The following is a 14,620-nucleotide window of genomic DNA, read 5'->3' as shown; positions in this document are numbered from 1 at the left end:
CGAGGGAGAGGATTCGACCTTGCACCAAACCCTTGGGAGAGAAAAACTTGGGCGATTTTGTGCCGCGGCCGCCCCCAACAGACCCTTTGAAAGAGAGGTCCTTGAAGAAGATGGAGGCGCTGGGCGTGGGGAAGAAGAAGAAGAGAGTGAGTCGGAGTGAGAAAGTGCCTGCCTAGAAGAGGAGGAGGGAGATGAGTATGAAGGAAACCAGTGCGGCCGAGGGGTCTGAAGGGGGAGAAGTAGAGGGGGTCCCAAGAAAGATAGGTGGCCCAGAAGTGGTGGATGTTGCCTCAAAGGGCATGGAGGTGGTGCTAGTGGTGGCGGCGATCACCGTCGGGGTCGCAAAGGCCGCCCCTGAAAGGCAAGTGGAGGACGAGGCTGCTGGCCCTGGGCCAAGGAGGGAGGAATAGCCCCAGGGGGGGCTTGCACCTCAAGAAGAAGGAATTGGTGCGACCACGGCGATCTACCATGCTCATGCGGTGGCGGGGCGGCTAGAGGGAGATGAAGGCCTAGCTAGGGCAGGGGCAGACCCTCTTGTAGGGATTGTAGAAGAGGCAGCCCTGCGCTCGGCCTCCAGATTCAACGAGGCTGAACTGCTAAAGGGGTTATACTCCGCTCAAATGGAGGTAACCACCTTAGCAGGGGCCCTGCTGAGGAAGGCGGGGGCTGCCAAACTCAAAGCAAATGAGGCTAAGGCTCAGCTTGCAAAGTTAAAGAAGAGGAGTGCAAGTTGGGAGAGTGCCCACTCTGAGCTGCCAGCGGTTAAGACGGAGCTGGAGGACACACGCCGCCAGGTTGTGTCACTCGAGTTCCAACTTACTGGCGAGCAGAAGAAGTTGGACGAGGCCCAAAGAGCCTGAGTCGTCGCGGTCGAGCGACATGAAGAGGCTATGAGTAGTAATGAAGAGCTGGTGAGGCAAAAAAAATAAGGGTGATGGCAAAGTGGGTGATATCCAGAGGGAACTGGAGGGCGAGCGCGCCAAGGCGGTGGAGGAGAAAGGGATGCTTCAGAGTGAGTTAGAAGCAGAGAGAGTGCAGGCGACGGCGGAGAAGGAGAGCCTGAAGAAGGAACTAGAGGCGGAGAAGGCAAAGGTGGCGTCAGAAAGGGCGGCCCTGCAGAAAGAGCTGGGCGAAGAGAGGGCAAAGGCAGCCCCTGAAAGGGCGGCTTATCCCGATCTGTGGGTCGCAGCAGTGGAGCAATTCAAAGGGTCTACCGAAATTCAGACAGCGGTTGATGCCGCGGTCGTGAGTAGCCTGGCTGGGCAAGAATCTGGGGAGGCTGGCCCATCGAGGACGATCGCTGGAGGCAGAACTGAAGCAGAAGTTATTGAGAGCTTCCAGCAGTCAGACTTTTATAAGCACGAAATGGCTGAGTATTGGGACAGTGGCTGGAAGATGTTCAAACGTAGAGCTGAAGAGCTGTTCCCAGACTTAGACCTTAGTAGTGTAACGATTGGCGAAGACGATGTGGCCCAAACCCCCCTGGATGAGGGCATTGAAAAAAAAGACCTCCTCTCCAGTCAGGAGAAGTAACTGGGGAGGAAGGAGAAAAAGTTACATTTTTTTTTTTGAATTGCTGTAATGAACTCTTGTACATGAATTGCTGTAATGAACTTTTGTACAAAGTTGTGAACGAATAAAATTTCAGTTGTGTTTGTTATTTGATTATTTCTGCTTGTGGATCTTAGATAAATGAGGCGTGGGCGAAGTGTGTGTAGAACTCCTTGTTAATAAGAGTGAAATTGAAGCTTGTAATAAGGACTCAATGCAGAGTGAAGTTAAGAATTCCACAATGCAGAGTGAAATTCAAAATGTAATAAAATGATAGGCCTGAGAAAGTTAAATGTAATAAAATGATAGTGAAATTTAAGAACTCCACAATGCAGAGTGAAATTTGAAATGTAATAAAATGATAGGCCTGAGAAAGTTAAATGTAATAAAATGATAGTGAAATTTAAGAACTCCACAATGCAGAGTGAAATTTGAAATGTAATAAAATGATAGGCCTGAGAAAGTTGAATGTAATAAAATGATAAGAACGTCTTTGGAATTTGACTAAGCAAAGAGTGGTGTGAAGACTTGGACCCGGAATTGTGACTAAGTGTGTTAGTTGATTCCATAAGTATGAAGTTTTGCATGGGTGGTTTTGACCGAGCCCTACATGTTAGGTCTGGACGAGTACTTCACGCTCAGTCTGGATGGAGCTTTTAGCGCTCGGTCTGGCAGAGGGTGTTAACGGTCGGACTGTGCAAGGCGGCTCATGCTCAGTCTGGATGAGGCTTTAAGTGCTCAGTCTGGCTGAGGCTTTAAGTGCTTAGTTTGGCTGAGGCTTTTAGTGCTCAGTCTGGCTGAGGCTATTAGTGCTTAGTCTAGCTGAGGCTTTAAGTGCTCTGTCTGGCAGAGGCTTTTAGTGCTGTAGACACCCCATTTTTGACCGTCCTCAAGACTTGGACGTCATCGTTTGAACACTCGGTGATTATCCCTTGTTTGTGTTCGTTTGGAGTTCCCGGAGTTCTCGGCTATGCGCCCTGCCTCAGGATCTCCGAACTTGACCGTTTGTGTCTGGTTTCACACCAAACACTTGCGTTTTGCCTTGGAGGGGCAGGGAATGCCTTGTGAGGCATCCCCACACACCACCGGCAGTGGCTAGAGGTCACCGGCTGGTTTTTGCTGCCATCAGCAATGTATATTGCCGGTCGGCACCATTTGTTGCCGGTCGGCACTCCTTTTTGCCAAAATGGCATTTTTGGCCGGCCGACTACTGTGCATCTGCTTTTGCAGATATTTTATCACAGCTGTCTTGCTTTTTGCTCCCCTCTATACACGTGTATGGAGGGATCTCCCTCTTTGGAAGTTTGTCTTGTAAGTTTTACAAGACAAGAAGCTCTATAAGAGAGAGCCTTGTCTCTTGGCTTTAGGGTTAGAGACTTGAGAGACTTGAGATATTTTAGACAGTCATTTTTAGGGTTTTGAGTTCTAGGGTTAGAAACCATACACTTTCTATCTCTATATCTCCCTCTTGTGTGTGTTAAAGTGCATTTGTGTCTTACTATTGCACATAAACACATAGTGTTTCACCTTCACTTAGCTACTGAGGTTCTAAGAGGTTGGTTTTGAAGTTTTGGAGCTATTTTCAACCTAGAAGGAGCTGTTGGAGCACCATTGTTAAAGGGGTCTTCAAGGGTGACAATTTTGCCTCTTTATTCCCCAATTTTGCATTGTATTTCTACCTGTCTTAAATTCGTTTTTGAGCTTGGTGCATAATACAAAAAAGTTCTGTTTTTAGGCCCTCTAAATTGTTTGTTTAGAGTGTTTTGTGGTTTGGAGGTGTTTGACCCCTCTTAGGCCTTGAAAGGCCCCATTTTGAGCCATTTTGAGTGAGTTTCGAGACTTTGGTGTTTGGGCCTCTTCACCACTGAAATCTTGAGGGATTTCAGTGGCGGAGATGGTGCCTTGAAGTCTCCAAAAGGGGAGGGCCACCCCCTCCCCTTGTTGTCCTTGAAAGGGACCCTTTTTGGCCTCTTGAGAGAGCATCATGTTAGAGCATGTATTGATCATGTCTTGGTTTTTTTCCATGCTTATTATGCCATGATATAACTTTGTTGTGTGTTGGTTTTGGTACACCATGCATGCTTAGCATACCTACCATGTAATGCCATGTTATTGTCTTAATATGCCTTAGGTTGTTAGCCTCCGTTCGAGCATGTTTTAGGTCTAGTTTTGTGAAGCTTGTGTGCTTATTTTGCCATGCTAGAGGTCTGTCCATAGTTGTTTGGGTCGGATTTGGCATGCTTAGTATAGCCCCTTTGCATTCCGGCTTGTTGGCCTTAAGTGTATGAATGTCTAGCATGACATTCTTGTATCGATTTAGTGGTTTGGGACTATCCACCATGTTATTTCAGTCCTCTTATCATGCTCATATGCTTGCATTTCATGACCCTTTTGATGTTTCAAGAATTGATGTTTCATGCTTCATGTTTATGCCATTGTGTATGCCTCTAAGAATAGGTCATTTGGATGCCATCAAAGTGGTTCTTGAGGCTTACTTTTGCATGATTTGGGGCTGTTTTGATTCAATTTGGTCATTTGCATCATGAGTCATATGGTCATGTTTTAGGTCCTTAGGTTTGGGCTCATTCATAGCTTGCATTGGTAGGTTAATTTGACATCATTTCCAACATGTTTTCAAGGCTTATAATGTATGTCGTATGTCCATGATCATTCCCTTCTAAGTGTGCTTAGAAGTAGTCTTTTGATGCTTAAGCATTTAGGCCTTAATATGTGCATGTGTGTATGTGTTTGGTCCCTTATTATAGCACTTTGGCTATTGTTTTAGGCCTATTTAGAGTTGCCTAAATCATGTGTAAGTACACCTTTCCATCAATTTACATTACCTCATGTTTGCTTGTATGCTTGCATAAGTGTCATGCCATGCCATGTTGCACCCTTAGCTTGTATGCCTAGGTTGCATTGCATCTTGCATGCATGTCTTATTCCTTGACTTGGTGATAGGAATTGGGCCTTGGTTTGTTTGTTTGGTTTGCATTTCATTTGACAAGAAAGTTGCACACTTGGTCCTTTGGGCCATAATGCATGGAAATGCGTGATTGGTGGTCCGAGAATCGAGACACATGCCCCTTTGAGTTACAAACATGATAAGGAGCATGATTAGTGCATACACTGTTTGAATTGTATTGCCATGCAAGTTCTGTCCTCTGCTGCTGTGAGTTGCAGGTTTTGCAGGCATTCTTTGCCGACCGGCAGTGTACATTGCCGACCGGCAATTATTCTTCTGCCGATAGCTTCATTTTGTGCCGATGACCACATACCACTGTCGGTGGTAATTTGATTCAGCCGGTGGTGAACCCCAGTATACAGAGAGGCATCTTTGAGACTTTGGCAATCTTCAGAGGGGTAGAGCAGGGAAAACAGAGGCAGACTAGGCATGGCGGTGCACTTTCGAGCAAGACCCGAGCACGCGCTGCATCTGGCTCTCCTCCTGAGGCGGTTTACTGCTTTTCCTAGCTTAGTTAGTTTGTTAACTGATTAGGCAATTTGTAATATTTAATTAGCTTGCGTAGTTAATTAATTTGTATTATTTATTTGGTCCCTCCGGGCGAGGGCAAATTTGTAATAAGTGTGGGTGAGTGGTGTGTATGTCTTCCAATCCCCACTTCTTTCTTCCCTTTTTATTTACCTGCTTACGATGGTAGACTAGGGCATATTTAAAGATTACCATACCTTATGCAATGCATGTGTGCATTCATACATTTGCTTTGCATGCACCGGGCTCAGCGCATCATTCTAACTACATCTGTATTTCAAATTTCGAATCGAATACATGTTAGTTGTGCATTTTCACATGTCATTCATAGACTAGCCGAGCCTACTCTAGTGGCATTTTGTATGCGATGCATTAGGCACTTAACATAGACTTGGATCATGCATTGATTGCTAACATGTTCCTGTTTTGGCACGGAATACGATGTAAGTATTTATGCTTAGCATCTCGGATGCGTGTGAATGTTGCCATGACAGTATGCCTGCCATGTGGCTAGATGCTTATGTGTTATAAATTGTTTGAATGCCCGTGGGTGAAGGTTGGATTGTTTGAGTTAGAAAAACTCGTTGAAATCCGTATTTTAGCCTACTTGCGAGTAGCAATTTCCAAAGCGCTTTTCAAAACAAACGGATATGCAATGCTTGTTTCCAAATTAGGCAATCTAGTCTATACTTGTTTGCTGTGCGCATAACATAGTAATTCTAGGCTAATAAATGGAATAAGAACATATAAAGTTTTCAAAAACGGATATCACGGTTAGTAGAGGCCGATCTTCGGATCGGGCGAGAGGGGGTGCTCATAGCTGACCTTCCCCGATCGTACCCAAGCTCCCGAGCCGAGACAACTCCGGTGATGACGGACATGTGGCCTTCGGCACCGAGTCAGGGTTTCCTAAATTCCCCTATAAAAAAATATTTAGGTGGCGACTCTATATCTGGCAAAGCAGTCCATGTTTGGCACTTCTTTTCAAAAAATCTGTTTCTCAAAACGATTTTCCGGATTTGGACTCTTTGGTTCAGATTAAGAACCGTGACACAAATCGAGTCCGAACTGTAGTGAACCCCACAAATGAACAGAACGGGAGCTCACCCTCCCGGGGCGTTCGGGGGACGTCTACAAGTGCTCAGTCTGGCTGAGGCTATAGGTGCTCTGTCTGGCAGAGGCTTTTAGTGCTCAGTCTGGCTGAAGCTTTAAGTGCTCTGTCTGGCAGAGGCTTTTAGTGCTCTGTCTGGCAGAGGCTTTTAGTGCTTTGTCTGGCTGAGGCTTTAAGTGCTTTGTCTGGCAGAGGCTTTTAGTGCTCAGTCTGGCTGAGGCTTTTAGTGCTCTGTCTCGCAGAGGCATTTGGTGCTCAGTCTAGCTGAAGCTTTAAGTGGATGAGGCTTTAAGTGCTCAGTCTGGCTGAGGCTTTAAGTGCTTAGTTTGGCTGAGGCTTTTAGTGCTCAGTCTGGCTGAGGCTATTAGTGCTTAGTCTGGCTGAGGCTTTAAGTGCTCTGTCTGGCAGAGGCTTTTAGTGCTCAGTCTGGCTGAGGCTTTAGGTGCTCTGTCTGGCAGAGGCTTTTAGTGTTCAGTCTGGCTGAAGCTTTACGTGCTCTGTCTGGCAGAGGCTTTTAGTGGTCAGTCTGGCTGAGGCTTTTAGTGCTCTGTCTGGCAGAGGCTTTTAGTGCTCTGTCTGGCTGAGGCTTTAAGTGCTTTGTCTGGCAGAGGCTTTTAGTGCTCAGTCTGGCTGAGGCTTTTAGTGCTCTGTCTCGCAGAGGCATTTGGTGCTCAGTCTAGCTGAAGCTTTAAGTGCTCTGTCTGGTAGAGGCTTTTAGTGCTCAGTCTGGCTGAGGCTTTTAGTGCTCTGTCTGGCAGAGGCTTTAAGTGCTCAGTCTGGCTGAGGCTTTAAGTGTTCAGTCTGGCAGAGGCTTTTAGTGCTCAGTCTGGCTGAGGCTTTAAGTGCTTTGTCTGGCAGAGGCTTTTAGTGCTCTGTCTGGCTGAGGCTTTTAGTGCTCTGTCTGGCTGAGGCATTTAGTGCTCAGTCTGGCTGAAGCTTTAAGTGCTCTGTCTGGCAGAGGCTTTTAGTGCTCAGTCTGGCTGAGGCTCTAAGTGCTCTATCTGGCAGAGGCTTTTAGAGCTCAGTCTGGCTGAGGCTTTTAGTGCTCTGTCTAGCAGAGGCTTTTAGTGCTCAGTCTGGCTGAGGCTTTTAATGCTCTGTTTGGCAGAGGCTTTTACTGCTCAGTCTGGCTGAGGCTTTTAATGCTGCAAATAAGAATGTTACTAAGACAACATATAGATAACTGAGATATATAATCAAGAAGTTACATTCCGTGGGGAAATATCAAGAATGTGTGAATTTCCCGAAAAGAAAATACAATAACTGAGCAATACAAAAATAGGAGCTTATTGAAAGTAACGTTTAAGGTGTTCGGCGTTCCATGGGTGGGGGAGGTCTCGACCTTCCATGTCCTGAAGTCGGTAAGTGCCTGGTCGGGGTCGGGCTTTCACAATGTAAGGTCCCTCCCACTTGGCTGCCAATTTACCCTCAATCGGATTTTTGATAGCAAGAGTTGCTTCTCTCAAGACAAGATCCCCTACAGCGAACTCCCTCGGTCGGACCTTGCGGTTGTAGTGTGTTCTCATTTTCTGTTTGTATGAGGCCAGTCGGACAGCGGTGGTCTCTCTGAGTTTTTCAATTTGGTCGAGGTCAGCCCGACGGAGTTCTTCGGTTAGTGCTGGATCCGGATGTAAAACCCTGGGAGTAGGCAAACCGACTTCTACTGGGATAACCGTCTCAGCGCCGTATGTTAAGCGGAAAGGGGTTTCCCCAGTGGGAGTCCGAGCTGTAGTTCGATAAGCCCAGAGTACATTCGGTAGCTCCTCAGCCCAAAGTCCTTTAGCAACTTCTAGCTTAGTTTTGATGATATTCAGGAGAGAGCGGTTGGTGACCTCAACTTGGCCATTGGCCTGGGGATGGCCAGGGGATGAGAAACAAGGTTGAATCTGAAGGTCGGCACAGAATTTCCTGTACTTGGCGTTGTCAAATTGTTTACCGTTGTTGGAGATGATGGCCTGAGGAATACCAAACCTACAAACGATCGACTGCCAGATAAACTTGGTTGTGTTCCGCTCGGTGATGGTGGCAAGGGGTTTTGCCTCTACCCACTTGGTGAAGTAATCAATGGCGACGATCGCGAACTTGGTCTGGCCTCGGCTAGTAGGGAGTGGACCGACCAAGTTGATCCCCCATTTGGCGAACGGATAAGACCTGCAAAGTGTGATCAACTCTGTAGGGGGTGCATGGGGGATGTTGGCAAAACGTTGACACTTATCACATTTGAGCACGAAATCGATCACATCGCGATTAAGAGTGGGCCAGAAATAACCAGTACGGAGTATCTTGTGGGCTAGAGACTTGTCGTCCGAGTGATTGCCGCAGATTCCCTTATGAATTTCTTGCATCACATAAGTTGCTTGAGTCGGATTGAGGCACCACAGATAGGGGCGTGAGAAACCACGTTTGTACAAGATGTCGTCAACAAGGATGTAATTGGACGATCGTGCCCTGACTTTGGCGGCTTGCTGGTGGTCATCTGGAAGTTCCCCCACTGTCAAAAATCGAAAGATGTCCGACGCCCAAGGGATGGGCTCATTTTGGAGGAATTGTACTTCATACTGGTCGAGGGAAATGGCGGGGTGGGATAGGTATTCGAGACGGACACCACTGCTAAGGGCGGACTGGTCTGCGGAAGCCAGCTGGGCCATCTCATCTGCCTTAGAGTTCTCCGCCCGAGGAATGTGCTTGATGTGGAAGGTGTTGAAGAGGCGAACTAGGGGAAGTGCAAGATCCCTGTAAGTCCGCATTGTGCCCTCCTTGGCGTCGAATTCGCCCGTGATCTGTCCGACTATGAGCTGAGAGTCGCTGAGCACTCGGATATGACTGACACCAATGTCCCTGGCTAGGCGAAGGCCTACTATCAGTGCCTCATATTCGTCCTCGTTGTTACTGGCCTCAAACAAGAAACGGAGCGCACATTTGAAATAACCACCCTCAGGGCTGGTGAAAATGAGGCCAGCCCCACTACCTTGCCTGCGGGATGATCCGTCGACGTTGAGAGTCCAAGAGTGAGGGTTTTATGGCTCGATAGGAGCTAACAGGGGTGGAGAGGCAGTGGTTGGGGTAGGATTAGTAAATTCCAAGATGAAGTCGGCGATAGCCTGTCCCTTAATTGCTGTTCGAGACCGGTAAGAGATGTCAAACTAGCTGAGTTCCACAGACCACTGCATAAGTCTGCCGGAAAATTCTGGTTGCTGCATGACCTTCTTCAAGGGTTGGTCGGTGAGGACCACTATGGAATGGGCTTGGAAATAAGGACGAAGTCGCTTGGAGGCGGTGACCAAGGCCAAGGATAGTTTTTCTAACAGGGGCTAATTCTGCTCAGCTCCCCTGAGAGCCCGACTGATGTAGTAGACCGGCCGTTGGACAGAGTCGTTTTCCCGGATAAGAGCTGCACTGACGGCGGTGCTTGAGACGGCTAAATAGAGGAAGAGGGACTCGCCCGTAATCGCTTGTGAAAGGAGGGGTGGATTGGCCATGCACTGCTTTAACTGCTGAAAAGCCTTTTCAGATTCAGTTGTCCATTCAAAAGTTTGCCGAAGAACTTTGAAGAACGGTAGGCACTTATCTGTTGCGCGGGAAATGAAACGGTTGAGGGCTGCAACTCGGCCAGTAAGCCTTTGAACCTCCTTGACCGTCCTGGGTGACTGCATCTCGACCAAGGCCTTGATCTTTTCAGGGTTAGCTTCAATGCCCCGCTAACTGACCATAAAACCCAGGAACTTCTTGGATCCTACGCCGAAGGCGCACTTCTCTGGGTTGAGCTTCATTCGGTATTTGCATAGGGTAGCGAAGGTCTCCCGCAGGTCGGTCAGATGGTCAGTGGAGAGTTTGCTCTTGACTAGCATGTCGTCAATGTATACTTCCATATTCTGGCCTATTTGGTAATGGAAGACGGCATTGACCAACCGTTGGTAGGTGGCCCCAGCGTTCTTCAATCCGAATGGCATTACTCGGTAATGGTAGGTACCTCGGTCGGTGATGAAGGATGTATGTTCCCTATCGGACGGGTGCATCAGGATTTGGTTGTAGCCAGAGAAAGCATCCATGAAGCTAAGCATTTGATGATCAGCCATGGTGTCGACCAGCAAATCTATGTGGGGCAGAGGATAGCTATCTTTGGGGCAAGCTCGGTTCAGGTCAGAGTAATCGACACAGAGTCGCCAATTGCTATTGTTCTTGCAGACGAGGACCACGTTTGACAACCATTTAGGGTAGTCGACATTTTTGATGAATTGGGCCTCAAGGAGTTTGTCGACCTCTGTGGCTATAAGAGTATTGCGCTCCGGATGAAAGATGCGCTGCTTCTGGCAGTAAGGTCGGAAATGAGGTTCAATGTTGAGGCGATGAGTTATGAAAGAAGGGTCGATGCTTGGCATATCTGAATGAGTCCAGGCGAATACATCATTGTGCTCGGTCAGAAGGGCAGTAAGGTCGGCCTTAGCTTGGGGGGATAGCTGGCTGCCGATCTTAACAGTTTTTATTGGGTTGGTGGGATCGATGGGAATCTCAACGAGCTTCTCCACCGGTTCGCCTCTGACCAGCTTGTCCTCATCTCGGGCGTCAAGTCCTTCAATGATTATGGCCTCCTTCAGCTTGACTTCCTTAAGTGAGGCGACATAACATTCCCTGGCGATGGTCTGCTCTCCCCGTACTGTCCCGACCCCTTAGTCGGTGGGAAACTTTATGGCGAGGTGGTAGGTTGAAGTGATAGCTTGGAAAGCGTTGAGGGCGGTGCGACCGAGGATGATGTTGTAGGCAGAGGGACAGTCGACCACAAGGAAGTTGAGTAACTTGGTAGTCTGCCGTGGGTATTCGCCAATAGTGATGGGGAGGTCGATGGAGCCGATGGAGGTCACCCGGTCACCAGTGAAACCGACCAAGGGGGTTTGGAGGGGGGACAGGCTTTCCTCCCCAATTTTGAGCTGGCGGAAGCAACTGAGGAATATGATGTCTGACGAACTGCCGTTGTCAATGAGAACCCGTATGACCTTATAGTTAGAGAGAAGGGCAGAAATGACGAGGGGGTCATCATGAGGATAACGGATGCCTGTACAATCGACGTCCGTGAAGGTGATGGGCTCTGTCCACTGCTTGGGCTGCTTGGAAGGTCGGTCTACCGTGTCCACTGCTTTGTCCAAGCCTTGCCTTATTTTCCTGAGCTCTGCCTTCTGAGCGAAGTGGGATGGTCCGCCACAAGCAAGGCCACCAGAGATGACTCGGATTTCACCAACTAGCGGAGGGGGATTACCTGGGGGCCGAGGCTGTTGTGGGAGGCGGTCATGGCCTTGGTCAGGTTGGGCTGGCTGTCGAGGTGGGGTACGTCGGCGGTTGTTCCTGAGGGGCTCGGTTCTTTGCCTCTGTTGTGGGCGGGTGTCCATGAATCGACTGAGACGCCCTTGACGAATGAGGGTCTCGACCTAATCCTTGAGGTTGATGCAGTCATCAGTGTTGTGGCCGTGGTCCTGGTGGAAGCGACAATATTTGGACTGGTCTTTCCGGTTGGAAGGGGTCTGTGAAGGCAGGGGCCATTTGAAGGGGTAATCCCGTTGGATTTGGTGGAGGACTTGTTCCATGGGAGAATTGAGAGGCGTGTACCGCTCAAACCGACCGGGCGGTCGGGCCGGTGTCGACCGGTCAGTGCGAGGAGGTCAGTCGGGATATTGGGGCGTTTGGCTGTTATACTGGGTGTTTCTGGATTCCGAGTCTTTTCTCTTTTCTCCGGGGGGTGGGTTTTTGGATATTGGATCTTGGCGAGCGGCTAGTGAATCTTCGGCATTCATATATTTCTGGGCTTTGGATAATAGGGCTGCCATAGAGGTCGGGGGGTTTTTGGAGAGGGAGAAGAGGAAATTGGACGATCGCAGCCCGGCCATAAAAGCCGTAAGGATGACCTTATCGTCATTCTCTGCTACTTGTAGGGCGTCGGTATTGAAGCGGGTAACGAAGCTACGTAGCGACTCCCCCTCGGTTTGACGGATGTTGAGGAGTTGGGTTGCAGGACGACGTTGGCGCTGGGCTCCAATGAAATGGCTGAGGGAAGAGTCGCTGAGATGCTGGAAAGTGGAAACAGAGTCCGCTGGTAACTGACTGAACCACAGTCGGGCTGACCCCTTCAGTGTCACGGGGAAAGCCCGACACATGATCTCATCAGGGAAGGCATGGAGGATCATGAGGGTACGGTAGGTCTCCAGATGGTCGACTGGGTCTGTCGTACCGTCAAAGGAGTCAATGGTGGGCATCTTGAACTTGGCGGTCAAAGGTTTGTCCTGGATGGAGGCAATAAATGGTGAATTTGCCGTGGTAGAGGGTTTATGCTGAATGTTCTGCATGACCCCTTGGAGTTAGAGCTTCATAGCTCAGTGCTCAGCGTCCCAGAGTGGAATGTGGTCCCCATGGTCAGTCAATAGAGGTTGGACGCTGCTGGCCTCCCCTTCAGAGGCTGGTGCTACGACCGGCGGGTGTAAGGGTGGTGGTGGTGGAGGATTTATGTGTGGGTGGGGAGGTTGCAAACCTTCCAGGTTGGGCGGATGGAGTTGTGAAGCAGTATGGCACAGGGTTCTTTCTTGGTTGGGGGGAATATCTGGAGGTGGTGGAGGAGGAATCGGAAGGTTCCTTTGGAGTAAAGCATTTATCAAGGCCTGGTTTTGCTCGGCCATGCGGTTGATGCTGTTGGTAAGCTCGATAAAGTACTGTGGTGGGTTGTTTGGATTGGGGGGGTCGACTTGATGGTCGGCAGCATTATTGTGAGAAGCCATGGATCTAGTCGTGACCATGCACTTTGATGGGTAGGAGAGAAAGGTTGTTGGAACGGGGCCTCCGGCGACAGTGAACACAACTGGCGCGAGGAGCAAAGCGTTTCCACAGACGGCGCCAACTGTTAATGCTGTTCGTCCCAGTGAATGGGTCAGGCAGGTCCAAGCTCCTCAAGCCCGCGTCCAAATGATCAAGCCCACTGGATAACCTGCAGGCAAGTTCAACGGGGAACGGGGTAATCCCCCGGGGAACGGGGTAATCCCCCAGTGAACTCTTCGACGAGCAAGTTAGGAAGAGAAGTAGAGTATATGGGATAAGATTAGAGATAGAAAACTTAACCTTTTTCTTGTCTACAACGTTCGCTTATATCCTTTGGTAATCATTTCACTGTCCCTTCCGACCTGCTCTCCTTGCCGAAAGCCTATGCTGTAGCTTACCTTGCTCAGGGTAAGGGGGTCCTGTTCCGGCGGAGAGGTGTTGTCGTAATAAATACTGTGATGGGCTGCATTAATGGTGATGTGCAGTGGCAATAACTTTGCAGATCTTTGTCTGCTGATGTGGTTTGTCCTTCTCTTGCCGTGTGTCTGAATGTCATTGGCTCTTTATGCCATGTTGGACTCCAACTGTCCTGGACCTCGTCAGCTGGGTTATGCACTAGGCTTCAAGTGATGGGCCATAGGTGATTCATGGCCTTTATGGGCTTATACATGTCAAATAATAATAATAATAATAAGTGTGTTCATTATCTATTTGGCTTGATTAAAATATGTATATATATATATATATATATTTAGGCTCTTATTTATTCTCTTACTTTTGTCATTGTTTATCTTATATATAATAGTTAGTGATTGATTTTTTGTATAATATAAAATCATTAATTATTAAAATAAAATGTAAAAAACTCAGCTTATAGTGATTTAAAAATATGAAATATATTGGATCATACTTAAAAATTTACAAAAAGATCAATATTTATTTTAAAACCCAATAAATATGATCATAGAAAAAAAATATGCGTATCGGTAAGTTTTTTTTAAATTGTTTGAAAATAAAAAAATTCACGGTTCCGGTTATCGCAACCATTACGTTACGACCTTTACACCCTGCAACCGCCACCGCGCCACTGCCACCGTTGCAGCGACCGCAACCTCAGAACCTTGGCAACAACATATGAGGGAGCATCCATCAACTCTATTACAGTTAGAAAACTGTTGAATGAGAGTCCTTTATAATCTGAGAATCACCATTAGTCATCTAGCAATGGAGGATTGTGTCTGATTTGTTATTTTAAATTGTAATTTTTTTTTCCCTTTATTTTCATCAGCTTTCATTTACTTAGGCTTATTTTGGGAAGTGGGTTATAATCCACTTCTCAGATTATAACCCACTTCTCTCTCACAAAAAAGCTACTTATAAGCAACTTTTCACCAAAAAGCTGATTATAACCATCTTCCCAAAATAACCCTTATTATAAACAAATTTTCCCACTTAATCAAGAGACACCTAGAAAGATGAAATGAACTGATTTATATCATGAGGTAATTTGGGACCAAATGCCAATGTATTACCTCATTGATCCCCATTTGTTATCTCAAAACATAAACCAAACACACCCATTAACTTTTCAAAACTATCCTCTAGTAGTACAATTATTATTAATGAATTTAAAAAACTATTATTAATGAATTTAAAAAATGGCAAAATAG

This window comes from Camellia sinensis, chromosome 14, assembly GCF_055761805.1.
Source record: "Camellia sinensis isolate YWXY chromosome 14, ASM5576180v1, whole genome shotgun sequence".
In the NCBI taxonomy this organism is placed as follows: Eukaryota; Viridiplantae; Streptophyta; class Magnoliopsida; order Ericales; family Theaceae; genus Camellia; species Camellia sinensis.
The sequence above is the reverse complement of the archived record's forward strand: the minus strand, read 5'-3'. Positions refer to the sequence as shown.